Raw genomic sequence first — 9,464 nt, 5'->3', positions numbered from 1 at the left:
GGCCTCATATCAACTGGTGTATGCTGCCTGGTTGGTGGCTCAGTGTCTGGGTGATGTCTGGTATCCAGCTTAGTTGATCCTGTTGGTCTTCCTATAGTGTCTCCCTCCTCCTCAGCTTCCCTATAGCCTGCTTTTTTTTATGCTGCCTAAGATCACCCCTTCAGGGATGTCACCACTCCCTGTGTGTAACCAACCACAACCATCATCAATCCAGGAAATGTACCACAGCTTGGCCCACAAACTAATCTCTTGGAGCATTTTTCTCACTTGATGTTCCCACTTCCAAAATGATGCTAGCTATGTCGAGTTGACATAAAAGCTAATCAACACAGGAAGTCTGAAAATGAGGTTGGTAACCTCAGGGAAGGACAGAGGGTAAAAAAAAGCCTGGGTGATATCTTTATGAAAGGGAAACGGGACGATATATAAGAAGAAAGCAAAGGGATGATTTTGGGAATCAGATTTTAAAAATGTGAAGCCATTGACTATCTCCAGGACAAAGTGGAATCACTGATTACATTCCAACTGAATATTATTTGCACATATCATGGATCCCAGGTAAATGGGTTTCCCCCTGGTCTTCTGAATAAAGGCTTTTAATAAATGTATTTTAAATAGAAGGTAAAGAGTTTTCAGTAGGGAAAAAAACTCACAAAAGTTGGATAAAAAATCTTGACTAAGTAAAAATAATTGTCTTAAGCTCAGATACTACACTTGATCTTAGCCAAAAGGCTGAGAAGTGATTTGTCTTAAACTCAGAGGAGGGATAACAGCAAATAGAAGCATCAAGTAGGAACCTAAAGGCAACAGACTGGACACCGGAGAATATTCTTCCCAGAGAGTTAAAAACAAGTTGCAAGTGTTGTCAGGACCTGTATATCTTAGGGCCATAAGCTCTTACACATAGGAAATGTTACTATAATGTTCTTTTATTTCTCTTGTGTACAACTGTTTATTATAACTTAATGTACAATGCTTGTATAATAAACCAGAGATGGCTATAGTCTATTATAATGGACCTGCAAGGTTTCAAAAACCCCATTTGCATCTTCAAACATTTACTATTATCCTTGTGGAGGAGATACTGACTATACAAATGGACAATGGCTAAACCGTGTACAGAATTAGATTATCATATCATAGGCTGTGAAGTCAGACAAAAGAATTCAAAATGTACTGTCCAACCAATGTCAGCTAATATCTACTTCCGGTTACCTCATCCACAGCTTCCCCATTCTAAGCCTCTAGTACCAGGTCATATTTGGTCCGTGACACAATGCTCAGTGACTTCTTTCTTTAGCTAGACCCTATCATCTAAAGTTCCAAAACACATCTAGCTATCTCATTCCCTTGGCCTATGATGGCTGGTAATTGACCAATTCCTGAAACTCCAATCTTTTCTATTATTCTAGTACAAAATAATTGACTTTTTTGTCTTTTTTATTGAATATATTCTTCATTTACATTTCAAATGTTATACCCTTTCCCAGTTTCCCACCTCCCAGAAAACCCCCCAACCCATCCTCCCACCCCCTGCCTCCAAGAATATGCCCCTCCACCCAGCCCACTCCCACCTACTTCTACCTCAATTTCCCCATACTAGGGTGTCTAGCAAGCCTTCATAGGACCAAGGACCTCTCCTCCCACTGATGCCAGACAAGGCATTCCTCTTCCACACTTTTGGCTGGAACCTAGTGTACCCCTTGGTTGTTGGCTTAGTTCCTGGGAGCCCTGGGGTGTCTGGTTGGCCCATATCGTCATTCCTCCCATGGGGCTGCAAACCCCTTGAGGGTCCCCCAGTCCACTCTCAAACTCCTCCATAAAATTCTGTACTAATCTTTTCATAAACTATGATTCCCATGATTCCAAGTTGAAATCTCTTCAAGTCTTCCTAATTAGTCTTTTATACTTACTATCAACCAAGCTAAAATTGAGCAGCAGTAACCATTGCACAGCCTGAATCTAGAACAGACCTAAAATATACAAATATTTTTTGTCCCAACTTCCACAGTGTCTCAGTATGTCAGTATCTAGACAAAATGCAGGTAAGTTCTTTACTGTAATTTAGCATGCGGAATTGAAAGCAAGAGCTGGTAATCTTTATTAAATTCTGATATGGATTATCCGTCAACCTCCAGATAACTAAGAATGAAGAAAAGAAATAGGCAATTATTATTTTTCTTAAATATGTTTATATTGACGAATAGTAACAAATATTAAAGCATTAAAACAGAATGGGTCTTTTTGCAGCAATATCATTTCCCCATGTGATACATGCTTCATGGTACTGGTTGAATTTTGAGATTTCTTCATTCCTTTGAGCAAGTGTGTAGTGTTTACAACACGAGGTGGAACGTCTGTGCCTCTGAGCTCTACAGTTTCATCTTTGGATGTCTATTACTTTTAGAATTCACTTTTAGCACTTGAAAGACAATATGTTCTTCCCATGAAATAGCTCAAAATATGAAGGATTTCTTGAAAATGGTTTTGAGTGCATGTGACTCCATGGACCTTGGGAAATGGCTGGTGTATAGAGCTGCACAAGAGAAAGACATCATTATCCTCACTTTAACTACCAAGTTCTTAGTTATAGGCAGAATAAAAAAATCATATTCTTAAAAGTTATTACACCCTTGTTACACATAAAAATCATCTCTAAAAGAAAAAATTCCTAGAACTGTAAAGAATCCAGCAAAGTATTTCACAGAAATGCACTCGATTTTATCACGTCTTTTTTTTAATCAGAAATGAAAATCCATTCAGAGTATATGCTCTCAATATTTTATTTGATCTATCTACAGAAGATGGGAGATTTTTCCCATGAAAACAATTTTGACTTTGTTCAAGTAAAATTTTATAATCATAGATCATATCTACAGCTCCTTGTACCCTTCACAAGAACAACACTAAATGCTTTCCACTGTAAAAGTTTAAAAATGCCAATGTCTATAATATTTTTCTCTGTGTTGGAGGAATAGTATCCTGTCCCCCTGTTCTTTGGTCTGAGTGTAAGTGACTCAAGGAATCAAATAATCCTTGTGATGACTCTGAAATATATCCTGAACTTACTCTGTAACAGTTATTGTTATATTTAATCTATTCATTAATTCATTTCAAATTATTAGTGAGGTTTTACAGTTTTCCTTCAGAAATTATATTTATATCAAAAATTAGCATTGTTCAGGCCTGAGAAAGACAATACAATGTATGTGGTAGTAGGATTTTATTATCTGGATTCTCAGTATCTTCTGTATGGTAATATAACATTTAGTAATCAAATACTAGTAGTTTATAAAGAGACTTACAAATGTTCACACCACATGAGAAAGCATGGCTGTAGATAACCTACATCAATTTTAGATCTGGTCCTCAAATGAGTCTAATTTAAACATACAAGGAAATTTCAGTTTGAAAACGTTTAAGTTTTATAGCTGTGCTTGAGCATCTAGGGAACTGTATTATTGCCTACATTTTACAGATGAGTACATTGGGGTTGTGGAAGGAACTAAAATCCTTTCCCAAAATCATATTGGAAATGACTCTGAGAGTTGAGAACTGACCTGAGGCAGTCTGGCTACAGAATCAATGTTAGGATTTTCCAGTGTCTCCTGAGCCTGGACAAGAAGTTATTTCTCTTCTCCAACAGTATGAGAATATTTTATTCTGTGTTCTGATGGATGAATTTATTTAATAATACATAATTTCATTACCTCAAAAGAACCCTTTATTCATTCTCCTTGGGAGACCATGTAACAATACTGGTCTAGGTTATTTGGGTACATCAAAGCCTTTCTTACCTTGTAAATATCATCAACGACTGTAGAACTCAACTGAACTACTAGAGCATCATCTATCTCAGTCTCATGGAGTTGGGAAAGTCAGTCTTTTTCTTAACTCCTATGTGAGCAAGTTCTAGTTGAGCTGGTGGAATGGGAATCAGGTGCCATCTCTTTTATACCCAGTTTTCTCACTAGTGTCTGCTCATTCCCAGTTGTCTCTCAGTCCCTGATATTGATGAGAACATTATCTGGTGATAACCAAGAATCGCCAGTGGTTCATATAAGCCATTCTGCTCCACTATGGATGAATTTCTCTCCTATGCAACCTTTCTCTTTCAAACAGATGGGTAGTTTTGTTCCTCAGTTTGTCATCTATCACAGCCCTCAGAATAATTGTTCCCACAATCCACAGTCTCACAGGTGAGGCTGTGATAATTTCACAGCTTGTTTAAAGGTCTTTCATAATTTAATCAGTTTTAATGCTGAATAGTTTCTGAATATCAATCTCTGGTGCTGGGCCATAACCAAAGGCCCCATTTGCATGCTAAACTGTGGATTTTGCCTTTTGTTAAAGATATTGGCTTGTGGGCTCATTTATATAACCTCTAACTCAAAGTTCTTCCTATTGGATTCCTCTCAGGGGGCCAAGGTTTTGTTACCATGACTCTTTAGTAAAGATCTAACTTTTATTCATTTTTTCCTTTGTTCCCACAGCCATTAAAAAGCAATGGTTGGCAAGCCAGCATTTCTATCTCTTTTTAATCCTCTCTCTTTTCCAATTAATTGGCTAAGTCAGTGTTGAAGAAGAGGATGCCAGACACATACACCTTTCCCATTGTGATTTTCTCATTGAGAAGGAAGTTGTCTTTGAACAGCTACCTTGGCCTTTGTTTATACAGCTCAGTATATGTAGCATTAGCATGTAACAGCATTAGCACACATCTGCCATGACAGTTGACAAACAGTCTTGTCTCATACATCCCATTCTTAGGGACTGTAATTCATACTCCAAACATTTAGCCATTTCCAAGGTATCCCCATGTTCTTGTGGTAGAACCCACACAACATGTAGGTATGCTAATCTACACACATAGAAACCAGACGCTCCAGGATTGCCTCAAGGATGTTCCATTCTCAAGTAAGTTAGCTATGGTAGCATGTTCTTTGTGTCATACATCTCAGAGAGCAAGCAACCACCTAGAGCAAGGAGGCCCACCATCCCAGACCACACTGTAAAAATAGTATCTCTGTATTTCCCTGCTGGTTCTCCTCCACCCTTACAGGGACAGGCTGAGGTTCCTGTCTCAGCACTCACTGCAGGGACCATTAGAGCCCTCCTCCAAAACATCCTTGGTTCTGTGAACAGCCTGTTTGGGTGCCAAAGGTATTGTGTTAACTTTTCTGGGAAGACCTAAACAGATGTATATTCATTCATTCCAGATCTAATAATAGACCAAAATAATAATTCCATAAAATTTTTAACTTGGCAAACTGATGAGTTTACATGAGTACAGGACACAGGAGTATGGGTGAAGAGTTGCTGATAGAAGCATGGATAATTCAAAATCAAGTACAGCACCAAAAAGCTCACCCATGCCTAGGTAATAACTTACGAAAGCTTCATCCAGGAACCCTATATGAGCTCTATAAGTCATTCTGACAAACCCTCTTTCTATATATAGAGCCTCGTTCTGTACGTTCTGTTACTTTAGACCTGACAAATGAAATGTAAAGTTCTTATTTCTTATAAAATTATTTGTTTTTATCATTTGAAGAAGATTCCAATTTTTGAACTTGAGTTATTATAATTGAAAGACTTTTAAAATATTATGTGTTATTTGTTGATCTAATAGAGCAAATTTTATAAATAGATTTTAATGCTTATTCATTAGAACAAGGTTTACAACAATTATGTAATTAGTAGAACACTCTTGTAGACACCACTCTCTAAACAGAAAATTTTTAAAATATAATTAAGGTAATGATTGACTATTTAAAAATCAAAGTCTTTGCCCAATGGGAAAAGATATTTAATCACAGGTTTTAAATGTTCATGTAGTAAAAGGACACTCAGAACAAATCAATACTTAATAAAATACTGTTGTAGAAAAATCAATCACTAATTTTATCTCATGTTATTGAATCAACCTTTAAAAATTTTTGTAACCTTTATATTAATTTTAACTTAGTTATGGACATATTAATTTTGAAACAACCATTTACAACATAATTTAATCTTAACATTGTTATTATTAGAAAATTTAGAAAACAATTTTAATGAGGACCCTGGACCAGCAACATTCCAGTCTCTTTCCGTAGTACAGAAATTCCAACCAACCAGTCTCGCTGAAACAGATTTCTTTCAGTGCTTTTCATTCACAGCCTGATGTGGCCTCTTTTAAGACATTTAAGTTCATATATAGTAACATAGGAAAGAAAATCATGGTAGAAAGACCTGGCAGGTGGATTAAAGTGAGGAAATCTACATTATAGGCCTTTGATATATGTTATAAGCATTCTTAGTCTTTCAATTGGAAGATAGGGCATGTAATAGATTACCAAGAATTTTACTAAACAGTCACAGGTATTAAGTCCCATACAGAGGCAGCAATAAATGACTATTAAGGGAGCAATAGAGACCAATATAATCTGTTGTAGACCTACCTCTCCACACCATTGATCATCTGATTAGCCTTGTAGAATATAGAATGTTCAATGTATGTTCAGTTCCTTTGAATGGAATTATTCAAAGCTAGAACCCACAGACACAGTCTTTAAGGCCAGCACTGCACAAAGTTAGCACATACAACCTAGCATGGGAAGCCCACACCAGTTCCAAAGTCCCTGATGCCCAAGTTTCCATGAATACCCTAGCACCAAGCCAGTCTTAGTGGGTTCAGAGTCTAGATTTACTCCCTCACCCGTCTGTGTGGCCTCATGTTCCAGGCTAGGAGCTGTATACCAAGCTTTAGAAGATAGAGATTAACTATAGTAGACTCTGATCATTTATTCCTGATAAATATGATAAGTCTATATATACATAAATATGATACAACATTCAAAAGCAAACCCTTGACAATTATATACTTACAGCAATAGATACAGACAGGGATTTAAGAAAATGTAACACTTTCATGGAAAAAAGAACTGTCAACCAATTAGTCGCAGTATTAGCCCAGTATAATAAAGGCCATATGTGAGAAGCCCACAGCTAAAATCATATTTTCCTGTGAATAAATGAATGATTTTCCTTTTGTGTCACTACAGGGACATCCACTCCTGTCCCTCTCATTCATTACATTGCCAATTTGATATAATATGCACTCTCTTAAGTAGAGTAATTGGCCAAGAGGGAAAAACAAAAAGCATCCACATATCCATTTTCACCTACTGGGCCATCTTGACAGCTCTTATTTTTCTTTTCCTAATAAATAAGCAATTTATTTAATAATTAATTCTAGAAAGTTTCTAAAGACTGACATGAAATCTCATTCCCAGTAATTAGTTTATTGACATAGGAAACCGGGGCATTTGCCACTTACCAAGTTTCTGCTAATGAGCTTATTTCTTTGGCTGTGTGTCCCTACGTGTTATAGAACTACTGGATCACTAGTCTATTGTAAAATTAACCAGCCTAGAACACTTGAGCACATTATCACTGTTCCTTTTTATTACATCTCGTTCTTTCTTATTTCATCCTGACCTAGAGCAAGCTCTTGTCAGATCTTTGCTTTGCCCTTTCTGATTCTAAAATTATTCTGACAGCCAGGAAAGATGAGATTCTACTTCTCTTCTCCTTGCTCATGATTTCTTATTCACTAATAGTAATGGTTAAACTGAAAGGAAAATATACATGTTTTTATATGAATGCTCCTTCCTCTTTAATCTTTAAATTGGTTTAATGACACTGATAATCTTTTCATCCCAAAACAGGTTAAGGATGAGGACTTTCGAGGTCTGTTCCACTTTTCATGAACAGTGGAGAAAATGGCTGACACACTGGTCAAAATAGACTCATAATAGGTCAGGTGAATGGAATTTGATTTGTCTGGTTTGGATTCTAATCACTGGATCAGTCCAAAATGTGGGAAGTGGATAAAGTCTTGAGTGAAGTCATTGTTTGATGGGAATATGGCTATGTCAAAGACTAACCTAGGCCCACAATCATTCCCCAGATCTGACTTGGGTGATGGCAAAGAATTCATCTGTTCTGAGTACAAATGTTGACAGTGTGTGTAGACACCACAGCTCCCTTTCTCTAGATGTTTATAGCTCCCCTACAGAGATGTACCACTGAGACCAGCTAAACCCTCCTCCATGTGCTATATGTAATAAAATAACTTAATTTCTGGTTCACTTCCCATCAGAATGATTACAGGCCACTGGTCCTAGATTTTCTGTATGTGTATTTCTGGTTTCTTTAGTGTCTGTCATTTCTTATTAAATATTTAATTATTCTAAATAAATTTCTTTATTAATGCTTATTAAGGCCAATATTTACCTAAAAGACCGTAAAGCCCATCAGTCCCTTTCTATTTCCATAATTTGGAGTCTTTTCAAAAATGTGTGTTTCTTTTCTTTTCTAGTATATCCACATCATTTCTGAAGGGTAAACATCTATTGGAAAAAATAACAGAATGGTTTGAAAAATAATTTCTTTCTAGTTTTGACAATTGATTTTTAAAGGATGGAAAAGGAATGCCAAGACAGACTACCTGAGCTTGATTCATGGGATCCATTTAGTGAAAGGAGAAAACCCCTGAAAGTTTTGCTCTGACCCGAACATGCTCACCAAAGAAAGGGTGCACACACACACACACACACACACACACTACACACGTGCGCGCGTGCGCATACACACACTCACAGAGATATAGAAAGAGACAAAAACATTCACAATCAGTAATTAAACATTATACAAGTTAACAACATGGTGTTATCCTATTTTATATCACATTTTAAAAACGAATATAGCATGAATTTATTTCCTCTCCAATAAACATTTCTTTGTAGCACCTCAAAGAATTGTATTCTGACCTGTTTAAACCCCTTCCATTATTTTAAACAATGCGATGTCATGAAAGCAATAGATAAAGATAAGCACTCATAAAGAGGGGTCTAGCTTGTTTCATGTTGCTGTGATAAACACCAACACAGAGAGAAAGGAGGGTGTTGGGGTTATAAGTTACAGCCCATCATCCAAGGAAGCCAGGACAGGGTCTGAGGGCAAGAATAGTGGTTGTGGTAGAATGGTGCTTAATGGCTTGCTTTTCCATGGCTTGGTCAGCCTGCATTCTTATACAACTCAGGACAACCTGCCCAGGAATAGCATCGTTCACAGTGGGCTGGACCTTCCGACATCAAGCACTAATCAAGAAAACGCCCACAAGCATGCCTACAAGCCCACCTGGTAGAATCAATTCCTCAAATGTGGTCCTCCCTTCCCAGATGACTCAGGTTTATAAAGGCTGACAAGCACAAAGACAAAACACACTCATAAAGTCAACATAAAATGCACAAAATACTACCACCAACCCTCTCCCCAAGACTTTGAATGTTTCATTTAAACTTATCACTGTTTTTACATTGTTCTCATTATCATTCAAGTCAGACTTTAGATCTTTATGATTCTTTTATGGCACTAAACAATCCTTATTTATTCATTCATTGGGCTTGACAGTTGTG

General features: G+C 37.0%; 1 pseudogene; it reads right to left on the bottom strand.

Moving 5' to 3' along the window:
* Positions 1-620: 620 nt before the first annotated feature.
* Positions 621-744, bottom strand: LOC127668276 (uncharacterized; annotated as a pseudogene).
* Positions 745-9,464: the final 8,720 nt, after the last annotated feature.

The sequence above is a fragment of the Apodemus sylvaticus genome, chromosome 17 (assembly GCF_947179515.1).
Source record: "Apodemus sylvaticus chromosome 17, mApoSyl1.1, whole genome shotgun sequence".
NCBI lineage: Eukaryota > Metazoa > Chordata > Mammalia > Rodentia > Muridae > Apodemus > Apodemus sylvaticus.
Note: the sequence above shows the minus strand (reverse complement) of the source record. Positions and strands in the feature narration are given on the sequence as shown.